Here is a 26,583-nt window from a genome sequence, read left to right as displayed (position 1 = left end):
TTTTGCTTGTTCCTCTCTGAATATGATTTATTTATTTATTATTATTATTTTTTTTTTTGGTAGCATCAGAGCTTTCTGATGCAGTGACAAACTGCTGCAGTAGTGTAACTAGGGAGGCCATTTGGAATGTGGTCAATAAGACTCAAGTGTAGAAACCCCATGCAACGCTACAGGTGTGGGGCAGAGTGGCTGGAAAGCTGTGCAGAGGAAAAGGATCTGGGGGTGTTGGTCAATGTACTCGCCTGAACATGAGACGGCAGTGTGCCCAGGTGGTCAAGAAGGTCAATGGCATCCTGGCTGGTATCAGGAAGTGTGGCCAGCAGGATCATGGAGGTGATTGTCCCCCTTTACTCCGCTCTGGTGAGGCTGCACCTTGAGTACTGTGTTCAGTTTTGGGTCCCTCACTACAAGAAGGACATTGAGGCCCTGGAGCATGCCCAGAGAAGGGCTATGAAGCTGGTGAAGGGCCTGAAACACAAGTCCTATGAGGAGTAGCTGAGGGAACGGGGGTTTTTTAGTCTGGATAAGAGGGGGCTCAGGGGAGACCTGAAATGAAGTTGTGGGGAGCTGGGGGTCGGCCTCTTCTCGCAGATAACTGGTGATGGGACTAGAGGGAATGGCCTCAAGTTGCGCCAGGGGAGGTTTAGTTTGGAAATTAGGAGACATTTCTCTTCAGAAAGAGCAGTCAGGCATTGGGACGGGTTGCCCAGGGAGGTGGTGGAATCACCGTCCTTGGGGCTATTTAAGGAAAGTTTGGATGTGATAATTAGGGACATGGTTTAGTGGGTAATATTGATGGTAGGGGATGGTTGGACCTGATGACCTTGGAGGTCTTTTCCAACCTTAATGATTCTACAAAAGGTACTAAAAATGGAAGCACTCTTTCCCAAGCATGTTTCTTTCCGTAATGTATTAAAAGAAAGTCAAAAAAATGGATATCTTTATTACAATATTAAACTTCAGCTGAATAGGAATATATAGGTTTGGTTAATTCTTATTCTATAGCTTTCTTAAAAGCTTAGTGATCTATTTTTTCAGGTAATATTGTCATAACCTGTTATTCAGATGAGAAAACTCACCTAAAACCCATGTACAGCCATTTCAAAAATCTTGTTTGCAGTCAAGAACACATTTTTGGAGGGCTAATACTCCATCATCTTTGTACTTTTACTACAGCTTTATAACAGTTTGCATCTCTTAAGGATACAGAACAAAAATGCTTCCATAATTAAAACAAACACAAAATAATTGGATTTTTTTTCCTCCCTTTTTATTAGCAACTACTTCATGCTCTGAAACTAATGAAATATCTATTAGTTGGCATCATAATTTGATATTAGTTATAATCTTTAGTCCAGTTTACAAGCTTGTATTTTAAAGTTTTCAGATGTGCAATACAAAAGATTTGCTCTCTGAAATAAGTGTGCATATGTAAGGGTTGACTCTACAGGCAAGAAATGTCAGTGGTTTCCCAAGAGACTCAGGAGAGGAACATAAGATGTAGCATTCTACATCTCACAGCTGGAGATTTAGATTAATCAGTAGGACTTCTGAGGCTCTGACAGGAAAATTTCATTTAAACCTTTAATGAAATAAATTTAGATCAAGATATGTAAGTTAGACACCGCTGTTACAAACTGCAATTAAGCTCTGATTTTCAGAAGAACAAAAGAAACTGTCATACTTTTCATTGGATAAAGTGATATATTTTATCAAAGAAATATTGTGGAATAACCAAAATTATGCAGATAATCAGATTATATACTAAAAGTCCTCTTAGTATAGTGAAATAAGAAACTTAACCTGACGTAATATCCTATCTCAGCTAACACTTCTTTCTATTAAACTAGACTGAACGATGATGTCTTGTATCTAAATAACCACTTTAAAGTCAAAGATAATTATGTGGTTTGGAGTTGTGTTCTGACACAGATCTGATGCCAGCTCTCATCTAACCTAACTCAAGGCTCCTAAAACTTTGATACCCCATGTGGGCTAGATATCTGTGTATAGTTTAGTCATAGTTTTACTATGTAGTCCATAGAGACAGATAAGCATGTCCAAGATGATTCACACAATTTGGGTGGGAAGTTTTTTCTTGGATGTGGCAATGAGTCACAAGATTCAGGTCTTTACATCACTCATTGGAAGTTCCCCTTTTATCTATAAAGGGATTAGTCAACTGGTTTAAAACAAGAGCACCTAGTTTTGATGCGTTAGTGAAATGAACCTTATCCATAAATAATGAATATAATTTAGCAGGTAGCTCCTTTGAAACAACTGGATACTTTTCATGGCAAAGTCTTGTTTCTCATTGCTGACTGAACCAGTTGGGTTCTGCAAATAAGAATCAGCTTTAATATGTTAAAAAATTATTATGAGAACTGAGAAAAAAACTCAGTCATTCAAAATACTTAGTATTAAATTCTCATGCATCATTGGAGGTGGACGAACTGAATAACTGAATCAAACTCACCTCTTTTATGAAACAATTATGGATATAAGTCAAAAGCAGGCAGCACTGTATATTATTTAGCAGTGGACCAACAGAAATCATTGTTCCAAGGACAACGGCAGATCTTTCCACTTATTAGAAGGACAGAGACAGACTGCAGAAGAAGTAAATAAGATCAGTAAAGGTGGAGGGAAAACTGCAATACAAATTATATCAAACAATTGTTATTTGTATTGTATTAACAAATTGTAAGTACTGTTAAGGATCCTGGGAAATTTTTAATGAAAATCTCATTAAAGACAGAAGAAATATATAAAAAAAAAAAAAGGCAAACAAAAAATAGTGATGTTGAAAATTTAACTGGAATTGGCAATCTTTAGTTTCCCCTGGGACTAAACTAAAATAAGACTGGAGGGTTGTGCTGATCATTGTACAAAATGTGATTTTTACAATTACAAATCCATCTTGGAACACTCAGATTTAACAATTTTTCGACTTTGGATTAGAGCTCTATCTCCCAATTCCTTTTCCTCCCCTCACCCTCAGAAATATTTTCTTCTGCAGATTCTCAAAGCCTCTCAGTGAATCCATCACAGCAAAATGAAGACCAGTTGTTAATATGTCATGAGACTGATGATTACCTCTCACCACTTTGGCAAGATAAAATAAAAAAATAATGTTTATGGTATAATAATTAGCAACTTTGGAGATGATTCAAAAACAGATGCCAGTAAGACTTGACTAGAGATGTCAAAAAACAAGGAAAAGAGACTTCCCTTTTCAAGACTGACACGAAACCATGGTTGTCACATGTTAAAGTTATGAATATTTCATGTTGTGTGGAAATTAATATTTAATACAGTCAAGTAGTGTAGTGCCCAAGTACTTGGCACATTTCTTTCAAAATGAAACAATAAAAATGCTTAACTGTATTCTATCAGTTTGACTTTGAAACCTTCATATTTTACCATTCTGAGACAATGCCAAGTTCTGTCCTACAGCACTAACACAATAATTTAGGAAGTTACACATGTAAATCTACATGACAACAACAAAATAAAAACAACTTGTCTTTCAAAGCTGTTATGATACTGGAATCAATATGTGTATTGACCATTAATGGAAGAATTTATTTGAGAAGCTTTCTGTAAAGGACAAACACAAACTTCAAACTGTTGGTAACCTTGTTTTCCACTTTTTCTTCCTTTGCCAAGGACTCACTTAGCATCATACACAATGTATGTTTTTGAATAAAACTCACAGCTAATGCTGAATAATTTATGATAATAATAATGATGACAATGATTCTAAAAAGCATTTACGATGATACCTCCAGCAGTCAGTGCAGAGCAGGCCCGAAACAGCCTAGATAAATTAGATATAATGTGGTTGATTGTGCAGGATCTTAAAGACCAACTTGCTTTTTTTTTTTTTTTTTTTAAACAAGGAACTCCATTTATTCATCCAGAATGTTCTTTCCTGGCCCCCGTGTTTTTTATAATTTACAATTTATAATTTCACTGTATCACCACATCCATTCTTTTGTATATATAAAATGAATATTATATGAACTTGTTCTGATTCAATTCTATTTGTTTCTCTAACAAATACATGAGGGCTGGCTTCTGTCAAGGCAAGGGCAGACAGCACAGTTGACTCAGTCTTTCAAACTTGGGTTAGTGGGAACAGTTCAAAGCAGATGAAAGGAATTTGATTCTCCTCCTGTGCCTAGTGGAAATTATTCAAAAGATTGGCAAGTCCAACTAATGTCTGAATTTGTCATGAAGACTCAAATAATGCAATATCTTTTGTTTCCGTAATTTTAACAGGACTAATTTAATCACCTATTATATAATATCCTATTTCAACTCTCTAAATTTGTTTTCACCAAGAACATCTGATTAGATTTAACATTCTATATTCATGTTACAGAATATGTCTTAAATAGTCTCTTTCATGAATTCATATTTACATGGTACTTAGTATAGCTTTTAGGTGCCAGCAAACATTTACTATAAGTTTGTACAGTACCTTATTTCACTTATATTTACAATTAAAAGTCAGTGTATTTTTATCCTGTCTTCTAATCATCAGTATAATTTTATTATTAAATGGGAAGAATTATGCATATTTTTAATGAGATCTGCATTGTTGTTGTTGCTTTAAACCAAGATAAAAAGTAAATCAGATAAAATTTTTTTTTTTTAGGAAGCACATATTTTGCTGCCTTAAAGAATTGCAAGTCATTTAAATCCATTGGAAAGGTAGGAAATGTATTGCTGCAAAATTATATCTACACCGAAATTTAAACTCCTTTGGTTTCCTGTTTCGATCCATATCTTTCTGAGGTGATTTTTCAGGAAGAACTGCCTTATCAAGTTGAATATCAGCAAAGCTGTCTTTTTCCATTACTGAGCAATCAACAAATTCTTCAAAGATCACACCATGGAAGCAGATAGTGAGAAGAATTGTACCATTTACCATGCAGTCAACTAGAGAATGTTGGTAACAAACATTTAAAACACATGAGAAATCAAATCCATGCATACATTCACCCCCGAACATTTATCATCGACCTTCTTTAATAGGTGCGTAAGTCAACAGGTGAGCTAAAATCTCCTATATTCATATCATTTTGTAGACAGACAAGGAAACGTTGTTCATTATGAATTCCCTATTATATATATTTTTTATTTTTTTTTCTACAGACAAGTTTGAATATCTCACGTCTCTTTATTTAATTAAACATTTTGGTGTATCTTATCTTTAAAAAAGGCCACAGTTAAATAAACAAACAATATTATGGCAATGAGGGTAATGAACTTCACAAGACTTTCATAACATACAGTAAATTTTGAAACCCATGGCAAACTTAAAAATATCCCTTTCGTCCGTTTTTTAGCACTTGACTGGTATTTTCTTTGCATTCTTTTATAACTGAAGATGTGAGTTGGCCTGTACACATTTAATGGTAGCCTAACTAAAAATGGATTGAATTACATGCACTTAAATTACTATGTATATCTTTATAAATGCTCTAGTAATCTTCCAGATAAGGGTTAAATTCAAGAGCATCTATTATGTTATTTCTGTATTTTTCTCAGTGATTGATTGAAATAGTGTGCTGCAACAACCTTATTGAAAATTGAATTGGTTTTAAATATATTTTGTTCAAGGTTTTTCCATTAAGAATAGTGACTGAGTGAAATTTGTGGTACTTTTGACTAAATTCCAACTTGATAGGAAACCTTGTTAAATTATTCAAATAAACTATTTCACAATGTGTTCAATGTATTTAAAAAAAAAAAAAAAGGAAACAAAAAAAGGAAACATTCTCACATGAGCTTGATATGAGCTGATCCAATATTGTTTAGCATAAGTTTTCAAGTTTTACATGTCATCACATAATTTGGAAGCAAAAATAGTGTAAGAATGAAAATTCCTGTCAGAAAGGAAAAGGTTGTTCTCCCTAGACCAGTTAAGCATTTTTGTGGGGTCTGTTCTGTTCTTCACACGTACATAAAATATATTTAATTTTAAAAACACATAAGACAGCAGAAAACATTCAAGAGACATCAAACAAGAATATAGACTGAAGAGATTAATTTAAAAAACTTAAGCAGACAAGGTACTCTTCCTGTGGATTATATCTTTATATAGATATTAATGTATCTTAGCCTCATGTAGTTTACCAATTACACCCATGGACATTCTTTCTTCTAAATAAGAAAATCCACACTGTCAGGGAACAGCAGATGCTGGCTACTCCTTCAGGGCCAAGGAAACTAAGGTGACCCAGGACAAGCAGTGCCTACCACAGTAGGGCACCATCCTGCACGGGTTAATAACAGGGCCCATCAACAGCTATCAACAAGGCAGGTGATGAATCATGTCCTGGATGCATCCAAGGTGTCCAGTCAGGAGCAAAAGAAGGTGGAGCCAGAAACAAGGCTAGGGCCTATCTACAGTACATGTCCAAGGTCCATCAAGGAGGTAAAGCAAGGAATAGACACAACTACAGTATTGCTAAAAAGAGAACAATATGCACTCAGAATGAGCTCAAATGTAGCCCCAGGCTCATAAGCAGGGTGTGGGGAAAGCCCAGGTGAGGGTGGTCAGGGCCATCAAGGCCTGTTAGTACACTCAGGGCCCTGACAAAACCAAATTCCCAGAGTTAGTTGCAAAGAGATTTTTAGCATCTTTCTCACTGTGGAAACAAGGGAAGACCTGGGTAGTGAGATATATTCTTCAGAGTTGTAGATGTCACACAGGCTTAAATAAAAAAAGCACTTGGAAATGTTTGACAATAATCAGTTTTAAACACTATGCTAGTATGCTCAAGGGAACCATTGTATATATTAAACTTCCATTTGCCTTGTGTTATTTTCTTTCCGTTTAAAAGAAAATGCACATCTAGGCTCCATTTATAGATTTGGGCCCTATTACTCCAAAGGTCAATTAAGGGTAGGAAGTTAATCATACATTTGAAGTTCTGCAGAAGTGCAAGACATCGCCTCACTGAGATGCTCAGGGTGAACTATGTTCAGTCCTTGATTTGGCATGCTCTGGCATCTGTATCTTGCTTGGTTACAAGAAGTTAGAAACTATAAATTTCTTGTAGTCTCTGATAGGGTGGTAGTAGACAGACTCAGATCAAACCTGCTTATTGAGGTAAGAATTATGGTTCACTTTGCACGCAGCTTTCCAGCCATACCCAGAAGAGATATTTTTTTTAATTCTGTCACTTATGTCATTTTGATCACATGGCATAAGGAAAAAATGTGACCTTATCCTGCCAGTGATCAAGCATGCTTAAAAGGGAGCTTCCAGCTTTGGAGCATGGAAAAAATACAGTAATGTGCTCAGGGTAATATACCCCTCCTCTCTGCAGAGTATTTGGGTGCATTGACAGAGAGACCTTTTTAACCAATGTGCAATGTTTACACCAGGAAGGTTGGCTTTCCACTCAGAATGCACTAAGACCTCTTTATCCTGCATGTCTTACTTAACTGATAAGTAGGTGGGGTTATTCCATTTATGTCTGTGTAAAGTCCATTTATTTAGGCTTTTAATGTTAATCTTTGCAAAGGGCTGACTGTAGATTGCAAAAGCTGTAAACATAAATTAGAAAATTGTTTCTTTAAGTATTTTGCAGGGGACTTCCTTCAGAAATAGGAGACCTGAGTTGTAAACCTCATCTCATTCTTGTGGTTAACTGTGTCCTGTGAGCCTGTCTACTGCATTCTGAACTCTGAACTAATGTTTTATTTATTTATTTTTTAATGAACAATTAAGATGTTTCCAGAGGACAGCAAATAGTACCTTGGAATGTAAAATATATGCAAGATTTTTTTAAAATTTATTATTGTTTTTAAAAATAATGGGACGTGTGATAATTTATTTGGCTCCAGAAGGCTTTTTACACTGCCATTAAGGATCAGTCCCCTGAAGTATAAAAATAAACTTTTCTATCCACTCAATTTCTGCAAATATAAAAAGCAGGAACCCACTGGGTGGACCAGTGCCAGTATTCTCACAATGGTACAAATTGCTTTGTCAGTATCAGCCAGGCTTCACTGTGTAAATTCTGCCAGAGTTTAATACAAAATGCTTCCTGAGCCAGGAAGATAGGCCAGTCTATGAAAGCTTGAATCAACATTTTGGTAGCTTCATGTTACTGGTTTGCTTTTGTGTTACTATGCATCTGCCTTACTCATTTCCCAATTCCCAACTTCGTTTTTCTAAATCCTTCTTGATCAGATTACATACAATTAAATTACCTCACTGAACAAATCATGTTCATAAATTTGTCTTATTGATTGTCCAGAACACAGTGCTTCAAGAACCCAGTGTGCTGCATGGCTCCTGCAAGACAATAAGATGATTTATTCTAATGGATGACCTATTTATGATGGAAAAACAAATCTAATTTCAATTACTGCTTTAATTAGGATGACTCATGAAAACTGGAACTTATGTTTTAGTGTAGGTCAAATAAAAATGAAGAATGATTATTATTTATTATCAGCCTTCTTCTATTTGTTATTTATCAGTATAAAAATATATTTTACTTTTCTTGTTGACAATAAATTTTCAGGAGAAAAAGGATCTGGATACAGCTTTTTCTATTCTTTTACCAAAGCCTGCAAAAAGACATCAATATTATGACTGATAATACTACATGACGTAGCTATCTATAGTGAGCAACAATAAAAGAAAAAGATAATCTGCTAAATCATGTTTCTGTATATTAGAAGGGCTTTCCACAGTCCAGTTTCCATTAGGATTTTTCAGAGGAGTAAGGACCAAAGAAAGAAGAAGTAACAGGACCATTCCTAGTTGCACTAGGTGGAAGATTGTTGGAGAAGGAGAGAGAGGTTGTCCACTTTGTCATCTTTTTCTGTGTTTGATCTCCAGAAAAGCCAGACTAGGACTTGTGTGTCATCAGAAAGTGTTTGTGTTAGTAGGATACTGCAAGTGTCACCCCTAAAAACAGTAATTATGTGCCCACTTCTTCCATTTCTGAAGAGGCAGCACATAAAGCTCCCCAAGACATATCCGTGACTCTGTCAGAAGTCTTCAGCTTAAGTTCGCTCTGATTCCCATTTATCCTTTTCTATTAAACTTCTAGCTCTACGGTGAATGAAACAAGGCTTTGTTTCACTGCTCAGAAAAGGCTTCTATAATCTCCTAGTGACTAACATATACTTCTAATTCTTGTTCTCTATACTGTTTTGGAGGGTCGAACTCTCTGGTCAAGTCTTTTCTTGTCCTCAGAGTAGCTTCTCAGAGTAGCTTCTCCTGTAGTGTAAGTTCCTGGGTAAAACACTCCTGGAAATGTGAATTCCCGGAGGAAACATACATTTATTGAAGAGTTGAAACATTAGGAACATAAAATAAAAAAAAAAATAAAGCACTTTCTTTTCTCAAATTCTTTCAGGCAAATAATCATAAATATGATCCGAACATGGTTCTTTACCTAACTTTTACCTTTCACTAACAAGTATATGGTAAGACTAAACTTGTACTTCTGTACTACTAAATATTAAAAGATACTTACATGGAACATACATCTCAGTCTAAGTCAGAAATTGCATATGACTGTACCATAGTCAGAGCTATGAGTAGGAATATTCCAGTTCCATGAATCCAACTCTATGAGTGTGCAGTACATCAGGTAACGGACAAGTACCAAAACGGACAAATACCAAATACCAAAGGTATATTAAGAAATTAGTTTTCTCAAAGAATGATGTTTATAAAACTGAGTTTAGGAAAGTTAGTCCTTTTATTTTGCTGATTTAATTATTTTTGTTTGGTGGTTGTTGGCTTTTTTTTTTTTTAATACTCGGTTTTTGATTTTAGATAAGAATGAAAGCAAAAGACTGAAACAGCATAAAAAACTATTTTTCACCGTATTTCTAGTATTTAACAAATTATATTGTAGACTTTCTGAATTTCTAAGCTCTAGGAACATGAATAGATTGGGTTACCTAATTTTCAATTTAAATTTTCTGAAACCTTCTTTGAAGACCAGTCAAAGTAAATGGGAGCCTGTCCAATAATTTCAATAAGAAAAATTCCTAATTATTCCAGGAAGATTAGCATTTGACAGAAACTATCAAAGGAGTGGAATTAGTTATAAATAAATAAATAAAAATGAATAAATAAGTTAATTAATTAAAAGTATCACTACTTGCATGCATACATGCATAGTATAAGAAATAAGAATGTATACAACAACTTACAGCAAGACATATATATACATTATTTTTTTTTCTATACACAGCTCAACAGCTATGGCTGAACTAAATTTAGTAATTTCATTACCATTTTGGTTTCAGTGGTAAAATGTCACCAAGTTTTTCACAGGGACTCCTTTCCTATGACTGTATTAACAGAGATTTCTATTAGCTTTCCATCCATATGCCAGTGAATCCCAGGGATCTTTCATGTCTGAGATCCAAAGTGACTGTACTGAATTCCATCCAGTATCTGTAGAGAATACGAACGCTTACCATGAGTATAAAATAATAGCAGAAGTAAAATGGTACTGACATTTATTTAGAAAAACAAACAAAATAAAACAAAAAAACACCACACAACTAAACAAAAGCATAGATATCTGGACTTGAATTGCAATTCAACTGCAGTTTGTATTGTAATGAACATGACGTCCAGTGGAGTAGCTCATAACTGTGATATCATATATTGTTTTAGACGTGGGAAGTTCCATTTGATGTCACTGGGAGAGCTGCACTAGTCCAAATGAACTTGAAGAATGAATGTGAGCTTCTAAAATTAGTTTTGTCTATGAGGAAGTCATTTTTGAATAGACGTCTCTGCATTATCAGAGACTTCCAAAGTACTTGGACAGTACCCTCAATGTAACTTTGTGAAATTAAGACTATGAACGTGCCTGTCTTGCTGGCCATAACTATTATGAATCTATAGTAAATAATTAGCATGAATGGCCAGCAGGAGTCAACCTACAGGCAATTTTTTAGTTAGTTAAGACTTTCTGTGCCAAAGAAATATATCTGGCTTAGCATACTGGAATCTATTAACTTCTCGTCAACTTTGAAACTCCATTCGGCCTTTTGTCAGGTAGAGATTTATTTCTAAACTTTGTAGAATATTATTTGTTGAACAGCCTCATTATTTGCTGATCTCCAAATGACTGATTCGTTGTAAGTACGTAGCTGATGCTGACGCTTTTTGCATTTGTTGCGACACTCTCCCTCTTATTTCTGGCCCTGCTGTTGTCTGGACACAGATTTGTCTTATTTTAGAAACCTTCTTTTGATCTTTTTGATCTTTTAAGAGATGTCTTAACATACACTTTTTCTTTTTTTTTTTTTAAAGTCATTCTTTCAGAAATACAATGTCCTCAAATCAGTTCCCAAAGACTATAAGTATAAATTTAAAACACATTTGTTTGAACTAAGTGTGTGGAATCTAATTCATAAATGCGTTTTTTGTTGTTGTTGTTGTTGTTGTTACTAGTAGTAGTAGTAGTTTGGAAACGTCCAAGTGAGATAAATTGTAGTGGAAAATTGGTGCAAATTGAAAATGGATGGAAAAATATCATTGTGTTGTAACTAATGTACTTTTGCTTCCGCTCTTTTATGATTTGCCACAGTTTTGAAAGAAATCAACAGATTACTCTGCTGAGTTCAGGGGGAATTGGAATAGGTCTTCAGTTACCCACAGATATGTTCCTTTGATTTTGGCACATAGGCACATAAAAAAAAAAAAAAAAAAAAAAAAAAGGCAGCTTCAGAAGCAGCTTCAGTCTTGATAAACAAATATGTGTTTCCACAGAGTAAAAAACAAAATTCCTATCTATTCCAGAGGGACCAGTACTTGGCTCAGGTCATTGCTAAGAGCTGAACTTCAGTATAAACACAAATGCACAAATGTAGCAGTACAAGAGATAACAGAACATAATTTTAAAGTGTTTAACTATCTGACCCTCTAGAGACAGTTAAAATGAAATCTTTTACTCCACGTTAGGCAGGACTGACTATTTTCAAGTACAGTTATCATAGTCTATGTTCCTGACATCTACAGTGTAGCTGTGTACAGTGCCTCTTACACAGTTATTTAAATACTGAAGAAATGAAAGTGCAACACACACACACAAAGCTGTGAGAAAAATCTCAAATAATTTTCTTCAGACAGGATCTTCTGTGAAGCTATTTTATTCACTATTGCAATGGCGGGCATCCTGTCAATACGGAGCGCATTTTAGTAAACAAATCATAACCTTTTATTCCCTATTACCCAATGCCTGATCACCTCCCCTGTTTCCTCATTGGCTGAGTACTACAGGTTCACAAGCTACTCGATGCTCCTCTATACCATATATGTACATTTTTTCTTTTTTTCAACCCTTTAATTTCTCCTTTCGTATGTTTTGAGAACTTGTGATCTTTGTTTTACTGTTCTCACACCGCTCATCCTGTTTTTCTCAAGCTTCTACCTTATTTTGGAACAGTGAGGCCTTCTACTGTCCACTTGTCTACTTAGCATTTCTCCTTATTATGACTACACAACTACCTTGGAATACAGAAAAGTAATTCTCTGCTGCAAAAACACAACTTTGTTTCTCACAAAGCTAGACTGTCTGGGGCCCTGTTCAGCATTTCTCACCACTTAAGTGTAGGAACAGTTTTCCAGGTTGTATTTAGGTTAGAAATAGATTAATTTTTCAAGTGTTAATAGCCATCACTTCTACATAAGATAAATGGAGCACTAGCTCTACTGCCAAAAGAATAATTTTGGATTTATTTTTTATTTTTTCTTCCTTCTTGATGCTGCCTGTTTGCCTGCAGTTTGCCGCTGTAACTGAAAAAAAATGTTTAGCACCATACAAGTAAAATACAGCTTTTAAATTGAAAGACATTTATTGCAGTACATGAAACTGTGAAATTAATATAAGAGAAAAAAAAAAAAGAAAGAAAAAAATAAAAAAAAACAACCCACAAACAAACAAAAGCGTTGGTCTGTCTTAAAGACCACAGTCTGCCTGTAATGTTCTTAACATGGGCCAGTTTCTCTTAGAGTAGGATCTTTGTATTTTGTTTTTCTTTCAACCAGTTGGTGGACATATATTTACCGCCGTGTTCAAAACTTTTCATTCTAAACCAGTGTTCATTAGTGTCTAATATAGAGATATCTGATGGGCAGTTAATTATGCAATGTCTTCATCAAATCATAATTTTATCAACATGTGATTGGGCTGAGGTGATAACTAAATTAAAAAGTTCTGGGCACCACAACAGAAGAAGGACTTAAAACTATTATAGAGAATCCAAAAGAGAGCTACAAAGATGGTGAAGGGTCTAGAGGGGAAGACATATGAGAAACACCTGAGGCCCCTTGGTTTGTTCACCTCAGAGCAGAACAGGCTGAGGGGAGGCCTCATGGCGGCCTGCAGCTCCCTCACGAGGGGAGCGGAGGGGCAGGCGCTGAGCTCTGCTCTCTGGGGACAGCGACAGGACCCGAGGGGACGGCATGGAGCTGGGACAGGGGAGGGGCAGGCTGGGTGTTAGGGAAAGGTTCTTCACTGAGAGGGTGGTTGTCAGGCACTGGAACAGGCTCCTCAAGGCAGTGGTCATGACACTGCTGGAGTTCAAGAAGTATTTGGACAACTGTCTCAGACATATGGTCTGAATTTTGGGCGGTCCTGTGTGGAGCCAGGAGTTGGACCGTACAGCTTTGCCTTCCAACTCAGGATAGTCTATGATTCTATGAAACTGAAGTTTTGGGCAGTATTCCTCACGCATGTATAACCTATGTTGATGCTTACACTAGAAATGTAAACAGAAGATGGGCAAGGTGATGAATACAATTTGTTTGGAATCACTTAAGAACGAAGAAAAAAGAACTTGTAGAAAGACAGACTGTGCTTTACCTACATAGCCAGAATTAGGTCCTTACAGAATCTCCCTAAATTCTCACAGATGTAGGTGCTGTTATGTAGGTATGCTAATTGTACCGCTCAAACAATGTGGATGTTGGAGGGAAGGCAGGATGAATCTTCTCCATTTGGGCCGCTATGCTGCTGGAGAGAAGACAGGTAGAAGTATCTATTCTCCAGTGATCACCTGGACCTAAAGTCTGAAAGAGAAAATGCTATTGGTTCTCTTTATTTTGCTGTTCATTTTACACTTGTGCTTATGAGTAAATATATGGTCTCGAACAAAAAGGCTCCTTACCTATTTACATGATTTTATCTCATTTTAATTGTTTCATATCATCCCAAGAAATGGATTTCAACCAGAACAAGCAACATTTTTCAATATGTGAAATTGTTGTGATCAGCACCAGGCAATCCTCTGAAATACTTCAGCCACATTTTTTCCTCTGCAAATTTTCCATTAATTTATATTATTTTTTCCTTGTTTTACGTGTTTTGTTTGTTTGTTTGTTTGTTCAGTATTTTCCTATTCTTTGCTGGACTTTATTTCTACTTTGATTTCATGAGCTCAGACAGGTTTTTTGAGCATGAACTATTTCTTGGTACTCTTAGTTGCTGCATGTATCTATTACAACTGAAAATGTTTACAAATCATTATAGTTGTAGTCACCAAAGTTAGTAACTTGACTTAAAAATCATAGTTTCCAACATAGGTACACTTGTGTTCCTTTAAGTTACCTCTTGGTTTCTTAGACTGTAACATTAAATTTAGATTATATTTTCCAGCTTTTCTTTCCTATACTAAAGTTAGTTTCAATTTCCTTCTATTCAGATAAGTCTATCTAGCATTTTAAAATTTTACACACACTCCAATGAAATGAGAGCTATTAATGCATGTTCAGAATTTTGATTTGCAGACAAAATACTTTTCCCCTGTTCATCTGGTGAACAAAAAATGCTCCAAAAGCACGGTCAAGTAGACTTTAATGCTTCTCCAATCTTGTTCTCAGATTTGTCATTCACTCTGTCTAGTATTCAGAGGGAGCTTCTTCAGAGAAAGTGTTTGGTGATGCTTCAAAGCAAAACAGGCCTGGATGAGATCTCAAAGGTCATCTAATTCATCACCTACTCTAAGACAAGGCCAGCCTTCCCAAGGGATATTTTTCTAACTTTTTCTTATAACACCACTATGTGATAAACCAGGTAATATGTACCAGTAGCTAACTTTTCTTGTGGTCAGATTTTCTTTTCCTCAGTGTCCAATTTATCTTCCTCTTACTTCGATTTCTGCTTACCTTTTAGCTTTTCACTTGTCAGGATCATTTCTTTAAAAATGACAACTGCAGTTCTTTTCCTCTTTCCTTCAGGTCATGCTTTGTAGGTGTTTCCTGTAGCATTCATCTGAACTCTCTTTGATTCTCATTTTTGAATGCACTTTCCAATACTGGACATAAATTTCAGCTGAAGTTCCTTTAATGCTTTATAAAAGAAAAAGAGTACTTATGGCTCTTACATCTGTTTACACATACCTATTGATATTTGCCCATTGCTGCACCAGTATAACTTGTTTTTATTCAGCTTGTGGTCTATTATATACCTACACTATTTAATACAAAAAATCTGACTTCCTTGTTCTAAATCTGTGCTGATGACTTTTCACATAAATTTAGATAATTGCAGTATTCTTAACAGAAGTTCATTCTATTTCTTCTTTTCAGAACACTTCTCCTTACAGTATCTCCAATTCAGCACATTAACATGACACCAAAGACTTTTAAATTAATGTCTTCTGTAATTTAAATGAGCAGACCTTTTATTCTTTTATTCTTGTCATTAGTGAAAACAGAGAAGTATCCAATCCAGTTACGACCCCAGAGGTCTATAAACATGAACAGTTTGTCATTAGGTATTAAGTACAATCTTCTAGCTGTTTTTGCCTGTATGTGACAGTAGATACACATACACAAATTTTGAGAAGGTCATGCAGAACATTTAAAAAACCTTCCTCAGGCTGAGATGCATAACGACTACTGTTCCTTTGTCCACTTAATTTGTCATTTTATAAATGAAAAAAAAATAAATTCCTTATTCTTAGAATCATAGAATCACAGAATGGTTTGGGTTAGAAGGGATCTTAAAGATCATCTAACTCCAATACCTCTGCCATGGAGAGGGACACCTCCCACTAGATCAGGTTGCTCAAAGTCCCATCCAGCCTGGCCTTGAATGCTTCCAGGGATGGGGCATCCACAACATCTCTGGGCAGCCTGTGATAGTGCCTCACTACCTTCATAGTAAAGAACTTCCTCCTTATATCTAATCTAAACCTACCCTCTTTTAGTTTAAAGTCTTTACCTCTTGTGTCCTATCACTGCGCTCCTTGACAAAGAATCCCTCCCCAGCTTTTCTTTAGGCCCCTTCTAGGTACTGGAAGGCCGCTTTAAGTCTCCCCAGAGCTTTCTCTTCTCCAGGCTTAAAAAGTCCAACTCCCTCAGCCTGTCTTCGTAGGAGAGGTGCTCCAGCCCCATTGTCATCTTTGCGGCTCTCCTCTGCACTTGTTCTAATAGGTCCATGTCCTTCTTGTGCTGGGGTCTCCAGAGCTGAACACAGCACTCCAGGTGGGGTCTCACAAAAGCAGTATAGAGGGGAGAATCACCTCCCTTGACCTGCTGGCCACATTGCTTTTGATGCAGCCCAGGATATGGTTGGCTTTTTTTGCTGCAAGGGCTTATTGCCGGTTCATGTTGAGATTCTCTTTTACTGGATGCAGGGGCAAACATAACTACTGAGAATAAGGAAAAGGCTGAGGTTCTTAATGTCTTCTTTACATCTGTCTTTACTAGTCAGACCACTTATCCTCATAGTACTCAGCCTCCCAAACTGAAAGTCTGGGATGGAGAGAAGAAACCCCCACAGTTCAGGTGGAAACAGATAGAGACCTGCTGCTCCACCTGGACTGTCACAAGTCCATGGGGCCAGATGGGATCCACCCAAAGGTGCTGAGGGAGTTGGCAAATGTGATTGCTGTGTTGTTTTCCATCATCTATCTGCGGTCAAGGTCGTCCGGAAAGGTCCTGGATGACTGGAGACCTGCTAATGTGATGCCCATCTATAAGAAGGGTTGTAAGGAGGATCTGGTGAACTACAGGCCTGTCAGCCTGACCTTGGTGCCAGGAAAGGTGATGGAACAGGTCATCTTGAATGCAACCAAACAGCATATGTGGGACAACCTGGGGACCAGGCCCAGTCAGCATAGTTTCATGAAAGGCAAGTCCTCCTGCCTGACCAACCTCATCTCCTTTTATGACCGGGTGACCCACCCCGTGGACGAGGGAAAGACTGTTGATGTAGTCTACCCAGACTTCAGTAAAGCCAGCTGGGCCCACAGAGTGGTGGTGAATGGAGTGAAATCCAGGTGGCAACCAGTCACCAGTGGTGTTCCCCAGGGGTTGGTGTTGGGGTCCATCCTCTTTAATATCTTTATTGATGATTTGGATGATGGAATTCAGTGTACCTTCAGTAACTCTGCAGATGACACCAAGCAGGGGAAAAGTGTTGACCTTCCAAAGGGTAGGAAGGCTCTGCAGAGGGACCGGGGCAGGTTGGATCAATGGGCAGAGGCCAGTGGGATGAGGTTCAACATGACTAAGTGCCAAGTCCTGCACTTTGGTCACAACAACCCCATGCAACGCTATGGGCTTGGGGAAGAGTGGCTGGAAAGCTGTGCAAAGGAAAAGGATCTGGGGGTGTTTTTTGGTGATCGCCTGAACATGAGCCATCAGTGTGTCCAGGTGGTCAAGAAGGCCAATGGCATCCTGGCTTGTATCAGGAATATTGTATCCAGCAGGACCAAGAAGGTGTTAGTCCCCCTGTACTCTGCTCTAGTGAGGCTGCACCTTGAGTACTGCATTCAGTTTTGGGCCCCACACTACAAGAAGGACATTGAGGCCCTGGAGCGTGTCCAGAGAAGGGCTACGAAGTTGGTGAAGGCTCTGGAGCACAAGTCCTGTGAAGAGTGGCTGAGGGAACTGGGGGTGTTTAGTCTGGAGAAGAGGAGGCTCAGGGGAGACCTCATTGCTCTCTACAACTACCTGAAAGGAAGGTGTGGGGAGCTGGAGGTCAGCGTCTTCTAGCAGATAACTGGTGATGGGACTAGAGGGAATGGCCTCAAGTTGCGCCAGGGGAGGTTCAGGTTAGAAATTAGGAGGCATTTCTCCTCAGAAAGAGTAGTCAGGCATTGGAACAGGTTCCCCAGGGAGGTGGTGGAATCACCATCCCTTGGTGTGTTTAAGGAAAGGTTGGATGTGATAATTAGGGACATGGTTTAGTGGGTGACATTGGCAGTATGGGGATGGTTGGACCTGATGACCTTGGAGGTCTTTTCTAACCTTATTGATTCTATGATTCTCATCAACCAATACCCCCAGGTCCTTCTCCTCAGGGCTGCTCTTAAACCATTCTCCGTCCAGCTTGTATTTGTACTTGGGATTGCCCAACCCATATGCAGGACCTTGCACTTGGCCTTGTTGAACCTCATGAGGTTTGCAGAGACTCACCTCCCAAGCCTGTGCGGGTACCTCTGGATGGCATCCCTTCCCTCCAGCATGTTGACTGCACCACACAGCTTGGTGTCATTGGCAAACTTGCTGAGGGTGCACTTCATTTCACTCTCCATTTCACTGACAAAGATATTAAGCATCCAGTCCCAGTACAAAGAAATACAAATCTTGCAAAGGTTTGTGTAATTTTACCTAGTATTTTTGTGTAACTAAAAAAATATTGAGTTGCCTATAGCTGCACAGCTCCTCCTCTTCCTTTCTTATGGTTATATGTTACAACCTCAGCCAAAAAGCTTCATTCATTTATCTATGACATTTTAATTAAGAATCTTGACAAATTAGGCAATCCTTCCTACAGATAGACAACACATTTTTTTAATTGAATAATAAATAATTCTAGACAATTAGCTCATTTAGATATTTGAGTTAGATGCTTAAAGTCAGGCAGAAAATATACATTTATTTATTGATGATGTTTCAAAAGATTTATCCATCCTCCATGCATTTTCAAAATATAGCCAATAATGTTTTAGAGGTTGTTTAGGTTGCTCCTCTAATGAATCCAGAATGAATTTCACCAGGTTCAGCTGACCTGAAGATATCTAGATCTTCTTCTATCTTGATTTTAATACCTCTCATATTTTATTATGTTAAATATTATGCTAAATTTTACTGGTACTTCATGTAAAAGTGACATTAAACAATTCATTCTTCACATTATCCTCCACTGACAGCTTTCTTTACTGAGTAGTAAACCAGTTCTTTCTTTTGTCATCATTTCATAACAATATGCTCATTCTTTCTCATTATACTTTATAGACCTTTCTACTTATATACTATTTTGTGCTTTGTATTTCTTATTTTTGTCCCTAGAGGCCTTCTTCTGCAGTTATCTGAAGTTTTTTGACCTACATTCCTATAAGCTTCCTTCAATAATTGTAATAACTGAGAAGCTGATGGTTTAAACAAGTTAACCATTTAAAATATTTTCTATCATTTCTCCACATAAGGATGAATAGTGTTTGTACATTAATAATATAATTTTCTTCAGGAATTGCCTGAATTATAATAATACTAAAATGCCACCAACAAAATATGTAATGGAATGAAAAGTCATGGATAAGATTTTGGTTGTAGCAATGTGAACCCTTACAGAAGGATAGAGAAATTACAGAGAAAAAAAAATAAAGAAAAAAAAATAAAGAAAGAAAGAAAAAAAAAAGTATACTAAAATTTCAAAGCCTCGAGCATTCAGTTCAGAAAGGCTGCTTCCAGGCAAACTTAGATTTCTCACCAGGAGTGGCTCATATATATACTTCATAAATATTTCATTCCTGCTGTTCTGTCTGTTCAATCCATCTCTTGCTAATGAAACAGTTGTTTTTGAAAGCTTGTCTATTTATATCTAGCTACTTCTCATGCACAAACAGACTGTTTGATATATAGAGATAAAAGAGACATAAATATAGATGTACATTGATCTCATTTTGACTGCAGTTACATTTGGTATTACTAGAGTAACTCTAAATCTAAAGATACATTAGTATCAAGCCAATGCATTTGAAATCAGTTTTAGATGTGGACTGTTATGATGCTGAAGCGTTTGTCCATCATGCTGAATATCCTTATAAATAGAGCATTAGGAATACAATATGCAAGCTGGTAAAGAACAGTCATTAATAACATTTATTATACTTTACTGAAAAAGTTGTTTTGGCATAATGTTTTGGTATTGCTTCAAGATTTTAATGTCTATGTCCTTTAAAGGAGCTCAGGTGCTTAAAGGTACTGTCATTTTTCTTAAGTTGTTTCTCTACATAAGACTTCAGACATAAAACATTATGATGTCCTAGGTATTATCTAATTTTTTGTTCTTCTTATATTACATGATCAAAGACACTATGCTACTGATTATGAGAGTAACTTGAGTTCTGTTTTATTTCACTCAAGTACAGAAAATGTCTTTTAAAATGTGCCTGGTGTCAAAATCTGAGGAAAGGTGAGGTCACTGCTTCTAAACTACCTTGATTTTCAAAAAAAAAAAAAAAAAGAAAAGAGAAAATTCTTCCCAAATGGCATGAAATTATAATCTGGACCTTGACATTCCAATTAACAAAGAAGTGGAAGAGCTAAGTCTCCTCTCAGAAATTCATGTCTGGAGACCGTGTTAGACACATTTTCAAGACAGTATAAATCTACCCATCTGTCTAAAATCTTAATCTCTATGGCAATAGACATTTCCCAGACATTTGCAATTCTTTGGCGTGTGTAAAGTAGAAAATCAGATCATAGTAGTCTCTCTTAACCTTAAAATTTGTTAAAGTAGTTTAAAAATTAGAAATAATAGCAGTAAAGATTAGGTCAGACCTTTTCCATGAAATGGAATCATAATACAACACTGAAAAGAAATAAAACCAAGTGCAACTTCTCAGAAGCTATGCAGACTGGTATAAATGATTCCAGGTGTAATCAACTGTAAGCAGTGGAAAGATGAGATTTGCATACTACTGTTTTGTTGTTGTTGTTGTTGTTGGTTTTTTTTTTGGGGGGGGGGGGGGAAGAGAATGGTTTATTTCAATTCAAGTGGAAAAATAAAAGGAATTAGCAAAATGAAAATACCCATAATAGGGCCTAAAACTCAGAACGGAATAGGTACCCAGGCACCTCAAGACCACTTCAGAAACTTACTTTTAGCACTTAGGTCATTCATCCAAAAGACAGGGAGGTCTGAGTACTGGGCTATACCTTCAAGATTTCTTTACATTATGTTGCATTTACAGTGAGTTTTACATCAGAGTATCATGACATAAAAGCAGGAGAGGAAAAAAAGAAAGGAGAAAATATCAACAGCAACAAAAACAACCCACAAAGACATGCCTAAAAGCTAGTCTAATTAACATTTCCTCTCTGGCAAAAAAAGGTCAGGCTGACAGGCCTGTAGTTCCCCAGGTCCTTCTTATAACCCTTCTTATAGATGGGCGTCAATATATATATATATATATACATATATATATATGGGCATCAATACGTAGATGGAGTGGCCCAGCAATCACATCCACCAATTCCCTCAGCACCCTCAGGTGGATCCCATCTGGCCCCATGGACTTGTGACAGTCCAGGTGGAGCAGCAGGTCTCTAACTGTTTCCACCTGAACTGCCTGGGCTTTCTTCTCCTCCCCATTCCACACTTCCAGTTTGGGAGGCTGAGTACTCTGAGGATAAGCGGTCTGGCTAGTAAAGACAGATGTAAAGAAGGCATTAAGAACATCAGCCTTTTCCTTATCCTCAGTAGTTATGTTCCCCTCTGTGTCTAGTAAAGGATGGAGATTCTCTTTGGCTCTCCTCTTGACATTAACATATTTATAAAAACTTTTTTTGTTATCCTTAACCATAGTGACCAGGTTGAGCTCGTGCTGGGATTTAGCCTTCCTGATTTTTTCTCTGCATATGCTGGCAACTTCCTTGTACTCTCCCTGAGTTGCCTGTCCTTTCTTCCACCAGACATAAACTCTCTTTTTCTCCTGGACACTCAGCAAAAGTTCCCTGTTCAGCCATGCTAGTCTTCCTCCTCAACGGGTCATCTTACAGCACACGGGGACAACCTGCTCTTGCACCTTTAAGACTTCCTTCTTGAGGAGCACCCAGACTTCCTAGACCCCTCTACCCTTCAGGACTGACTCCCAAGGGACCCTCCCTACCAGTGTCCTGAACAGCTCAGTCTGCTTTCCAGAAGTCCAAGTCCAGTTTTACTGAAAGCCCTCCTGACTTCACCAAGAATAGAGAACTCTACCATTTCATGATCACTCTGCCCAAGACTCCCTACCACCACGTCTTCCACCAGTCCTTCTCTGTTTGTGAACAGCAGGTCTAGCGGGGCATCCCCTCTGGTAGGCTCACTAACAAGCTGAGTCAGGAGGCTGTCTTCCACGTACTCCAGGAACCTTCTAGACTGCTTCCTCACGGCTGTATTGTATTTCCAGCGTATGTCCAGGAAGTTGAAGTCCTCCATGAGAACAAGCACTGGTGATTGCATGACTTCCATAATCTGCTTATAGAACGCCTCATCTGTCTCTTCATCCTGGTTTGGCAGTCTATAACAGACCCCCACCAGGATGTTCACCTTCTTGGCCATCCCCCAGATCCTTATCTACAGGGACCCTACCTTATCATTCCCAACCCTGAGCTCAACAATATCGAAACACCCTCTAATATAGGGAGCCACACCACCACTACCCTTTGTTGCCTGTCCTTCTGAAGAGCTTGTAGCCATCCATTGCAGCACTCCAGTTGTGGGAGTGGTCCCACCCCATTTCAGTGATGGCAACCAGACCATAGTTTGCCTGCTGCAAAATGGCTTCCAGCTGCTCCTGTTTGTTGCCCATGCTGCGTGTATTGGTATAGATGCACTTCAGTTGTGCCATTGCCCTCACCCCAAACCCTGGGATTGCACCCCCAGGCTCATCTCTATGGAGCCTCATTTCATCCCCATCTCCCCCAATTCCTAGTTTAAAGCCCTTTCGATGAGCCCTGCCACCTCCTGGGCTTGAATCTGTTTCTCCCTTTGAAACAGGTGTGACCCATCTTTAGCCATCAGGCCAGGTGCTTAGTAAACCTCCCCATGATCAAAAAAAAAATAAAAATAATTAATTAAAAAAAAATATTGTGATGGCACCAATCTCTCAGCCATGTATTGATTTGCTGGGCTTTCCAGATCTGCTCAGTATCCCTCCCTGCCACTGAAGGTATAGAGGAAAACACCACCTGTGTTGCCACTCCATCCACTAATCACCCCAAACCCCTGAAGTCCCCTTCTGATAGCCTTCAGGCTTCTCTATCAGAGATTTCGTCGCTGCTAACTCCAGTTAGCAGACTTGCCTTTCACCTTGAGCACATACCCTTTATTTAACTACATATATTCCAGACTTTATTTAGATGAAAACAAACAAACAAACAAGCTAACTTTGTTCCTTAAGATCTGCTTTGTATTCATGGGCTATGCAAGGAAAACCATACAGGAAAAAAGTGTATGCTTTCACCTTCTTATGAACCCTTCAGAAAACAGTAACACAATCATTTATTTATTTATAAAGCCAGAGAAATTTTTTTCATGGGACCTCAGAGTTTGAATGTGTTGTGCTGCAGTTAAGAGCAAAAATAATTATGTTAGGGACCTCAGGTTTGCTAAACATTTTTTTTTCTTGTTTACTTGTGAGTATGAATGGGAAGGAAAGAGTTACTATGTATGGCATTTCTTTGTTATTTGTGATACAAAACGAAATACGATAAAGTCAAAAGAATTATTTACCTTCATGCCTATGGGATCAGGGTCACAAAAGCAACAAAAGAGTGTGGTCCAGATCTAAAAAGTTGCTTAGGAGAATAGAACTGTTTTTAATGTCTAAATGCCTTGAATTCCTAAATTTCTGAAAGGATTTGAGACACTAAAATAGAAGCTTTATATCTGCATAGTTTATATCTGCATAGGTGTAGTGACCTAACTCTGACTTCCCTGTGACTATCATCAGTCACCACTGACATATTTCGTATATACTATTATAGGAAGTAGCAAACAATTTTATGTAAATTTATAAAGGACATGAGATTATCCTCCATCTTAAGAAAATAAGAAACTTAAAGAGAAAAACATGGACATTACTACTACTACTGCCAATGCATTTGTAACTTAGCTTTGGTAGAGGCTTCAATAATGCTGTGGGTGTTTAAACACTTGTTTACTGTCTTTTTTTACATTCCAAGCCTCTTCAGGTAGAGTAAGGGCATGATAAATTTCCTATTTGAACACTTATTTTAAAAGGAGTGTTGAAGAAATTGGCTATAATCTGAGTGGTTGAATCAATACATGGTTCATGTCAATGGATCCCACTTGGAACGCAACTCCTGATTCTAGCAAAAGGAGTATCAGAAGTGTTTGAATCCCTCCCAAATCTGCAATAAATAATTCATGGTTATTAGAGGATTCATTCTTTCCTTGTCCACTGTGTCATTCTGTTGTGCAATGTGTTGAAACTTGTCTCAAATATAAAACCTTGACATAAGCAAAAAGCAGACAAAGTAAGAGAAAATACAGTTCAATTGCTTGAGGACACAACTGGATTCAAATTTTGATTATAGATCACCCTCTAACTCTCACAGTAGTGTTAGAATCACATTTCACACAGGCATTGGCTCAATGGGGTTGTCAATTTTAAAGAAAATAATACAAAGAGTATTATTGAGGCTAGCAATCGGACACCTGCCAAAAAGATATTTGGAAAGCGAAATCACTTCTGAGACATTATGGGAATGCTTTGAAAACAACATGAAAGACAGTAACACTAAATCTCAATTTTTAACTAGTGGTATCTAAAGAGATAATGACTAGCTTGCAAATCTGGATGGCTTACCAAAAAGGAGGATTCTTAGATTTCCAAGTAATTAAACTATGGAACTTTTATAGCCTTAGCCAGTGTCAGCTGAGGTTTCTTGAAACAACTTTTAATTAAAACTCAGGTTTTAACATTAAAAATTGAGTACATTCTTTTCACAGCATTTTAGTTACAGTAGAAGGAGACACATTGCAGTGCAGAAGACAAAGATAATCAGACCCTTACCTGTCCAGAATGTGATGGCCACTTCAGATGCTTCAATAACTTTTCGAATTGTTTATTCGTGAGATGCATGGAACTACATCTTCTTAAGGTTTCTTTCTTCAAACAAAGAAGTCTGTATTCCTCCACTAGCTTTCTGGTCATCTTCACTAAATATGGTATTAATAACTGGTGAGTCATCTGTGTGGATGAACACGTGCAGGGGAGAGAAAAGGGAAGAAAAACAAAGCCACTGAACTTCATTCAGATTCCTTTTCCAGTCTTTCACTTCTTCTTTTCTGTGCCCATAATTGTGCTGATATTGATGCATACAGTTGAAAGACATTTGACTATGTGAATAAAGTTTCCTAACTATGTGATCACATACCCCAGAATCTCACAAAATAAAATAATAATAATAGTAATATCATCTACAATTATTTGTATATTTACATTGACAACTCTGACTGCTTATCATTGAAATGAAACGTAAAAAGGGCAAGATAGAGCTGAGAATATGTATATTGTTCATTCAGTCTCAGGAAGTACAAATTTAGATGTGTCTTTTGTCAGTAACAACTTAAAAAATAGGATGCATCGTAACAGCTCACAATGGGCATGGTGGAGCTCATGGAATATTCAGATAAATATATTCCTGAAGCTTGTCCAGAATGCAGGATGTATTAGGCCAGAGTTATTAGACCAGAATAACCACAGCTAAATTTAAGGATCTGAGGTCTCTGGTTTAGAACAGAGACAATATCTGCACATCAAGGTGAAACCACCAGAGTGCTAGGTAAACTATGCCATTTTTTGGGATTGCTTATGAGGGTCTTCAAACAGGAATGTTAGCTCACGTGAGGCATACACTGTTGCAACAAATTTCCCAGTTTTCTTGTCTTATCATTCTTATGTTTGCATTGTGGAAGAATGGAAGTTTGTCTCTCAGCAAGAACTGCTTTGCTCTCCAGATCTGCTTTTGCCATAGAGCACTGCTTGCAGTATATCACCTCTCTCTCTTCAGGACCTCAAAAAGTAAAGCAAGACACCTTTCCAATTAGAAATAAAGGATCTAAAGGGACTAGTTCCCTAACTTAAGCTTTTCAGTGAAGTAAGCTAAACTACTCACGTGGTTTGTATGTCATATTTGCAGAAATCTGCAGAGTGATTTAGTGGCTATTTGCCCAAATCAGAAAGGCCTTTGACTGAGCCTGGAAGCCAGTTTCTATTGCTTGATTCATTAAATTAGATAGGGGTTGAATTCTGAACACAAAGCCTATTCTGGCAACTATCCCACATAACTTATGTTACTGAGCCACTTCAAATATGTTTGGATTGCCTGCTGAAACTAAATATTGCTGCTACAGTACTAATAAAGACCAATTTCAGATTAGTATCTTCACAGAGAAACTATAAAACAGGGAACAGATCTCACCTTTGTTACCCTTTTCATAGGGTCAATTACCCTGCTGCAAACTGGTACTTTTTCCTAGACTGCTCATAAACAACAACAACAACAACAACAATAATAACAATAACAACAACAACAACAATAAT

At 37.4% G+C, this 26,583-nt stretch overlaps 1 long non-coding RNA gene across 2 annotated transcripts in view; it reads right to left on the bottom strand.

Annotated features, from left to right (window-relative positions):
• LOC310895236 overlaps positions 1–26,027 on the bottom strand; it is a 34,169-nt gene extending 8,142 nt beyond the window's left edge. Inside the window, exons 1-6 of one of the 2 annotated variants that reach the window (XR_014580558.1) lie at positions 25,051–26,027; positions 15,176–15,358; positions 13,879–14,080; positions 10,286–10,450; positions 8,236–8,320; positions 2,477–2,609 (exon numbers count right to left, since the gene is read on the bottom strand). This is a non-coding gene — a long non-coding RNA (uncharacterized lncRNA). Of the gene's footprint in view, positions 1–2,476; positions 2,610–4,698; positions 9,287–10,285; positions 10,451–13,878; positions 14,081–15,175; positions 15,359–25,050 lie in introns of those variants that run through there. The other variant, XR_014580559.1, reaches the window with a different exon arrangement.
• Positions 26,028–26,583: the final 556 nt, after the last annotated feature.

The sequence above is a fragment of the Anser anser genome (genome assembly GCF_964211835.1).
Source record: "Anser anser genome assembly, chromosome: 2".
NCBI classification, from domain to species: Eukaryota; Metazoa; Chordata; class Aves; order Anseriformes; family Anatidae; genus Anser; species Anser anser.
The sequence above is the reverse complement of the archived record's forward strand: the minus strand, read 5'-3'. Positions and strand labels throughout refer to the sequence as shown.